Here is a 1591-nt window from a genome sequence, read left to right as displayed (position 1 = left end):
TGAGTCTGGTTTATTCTTCTCGCACTTTTTAATTAGGAGGAATGAACATGTATTTGTGCTATATACACCGATCAGCCACAGCATTAAAACCACCTGTCTAATATTGTGTAGGTCCCCCTCGTGCCGGCAAAACAGCGCAAACCTGCATCTCAGAACAGCATTCTGAGATGATATTCTTCTCACCACAATTGTACAGAGCGGTTATCTGAGTTACCATAGACTTTGTCAGTTCAAACCAGTCTGGCCATTCTCTGTTGACCTCTCTCATCAACAAGGCGTTTCCATCCACAGAAATGCCGCTCACTGGATGTTTTTTGTTTTTGGCACCATTCGGAGTAAATTCTAGAGACTGTTGTGTGTGAAAATCCCAGAAATACTCAAACCAGCCCATCTGGCACCAACAATCATGCCACGGTCCAAATCACTGAGATCACATTTTTCCCCATTCTGATGGTTGATGTGAACATTAACTGAAGCTCCTGACCCGTATCTGCATGATTTTATGCACTGCACTGCTGCCACACGATTGGCTGATTAGATTATCACATGGATGATTGTTGGTGCCAGACGCACTGGTTTGAGTATTTCTGTAACTGCTGATCTCCTGGGATTTTCACACACAACAGTCTCTGGAATTTACTCCGAATGCTATTCTGAGACCTACACAATATTAGGGAGATGGTTTTAATGTTGTGGCTGATCGGTGTATATTTTGATCAAAAAGGAATGGATGACTTAGAGTGTAGCTTAAAAATAAAAATGAAGAAATCAATTTATTAATTCAAACATTATAATAAATAAAACACTTTCTAAGTGGACAAATAAAACATTATTAACTTCATGTTTTAAAATGTAGTTCTATCAATAAAATAATACAATATTTTTTTTAATTGACAAAGACATTTAAAACAGTTAAATGTAGCAAAATAATTAATGAATAAATAATCATTCATTATTTAATTGTTCTTTTTAACTACATTTTAAACAATTAAACAGTTTCAAATGTGTCTACTTTATTTTACAATTCCAAAAAAATATTTATTTATTATTTTAAAGTTATATCTATCTATCTATCTATCTATCTATCTATTTATATGTTTATATATATATATATATATATATATATATATATATATATATATATATATATATATATATATAAACATTTTAATATGATATTAATTTAAAAAGTATACAGGTGCATCTCAATAAATTAGAATGTCGTGGAAAAGTTCATTTATTTCAGTAATTCAACTCAAATTGTGAAACTCGTGTATGAAATAAATTCAATGCACACAGACTGAAGTAGTTTAAGTCTTTGGTTCTTTTAATTGTGATGATTTTGGCTCACATTTAACAAAAACCCACCAATTCACTATCTCAAAAAATTAGAATACATCATAAGACCAATAAAAAAAACATTTTTAGTGAATTGTTGGCCTTCTGGAAAGTATATTCATTTACTGTATATGTACTCAATACTTGGTAGGGGCTCCTTTTGCTTTAATTACTGCCTCAATTCGGCGTGGCATGGAGGTGATCAGTTTGTGGCACTGCTGAGGTGGTATGGAAGCCCAGGTTTCTTTGACAG

Source organism: Myxocyprinus asiaticus, chromosome 42 (assembly GCF_019703515.2).
Source record: "Myxocyprinus asiaticus isolate MX2 ecotype Aquarium Trade chromosome 42, UBuf_Myxa_2, whole genome shotgun sequence".
Lineage (NCBI taxonomy): Eukaryota > Metazoa > Chordata > Actinopteri > Cypriniformes > Catostomidae > Myxocyprinus > Myxocyprinus asiaticus.
The sequence above is the reverse complement of the archived record's forward strand: the minus strand, read 5'-3'. Positions refer to the sequence as shown.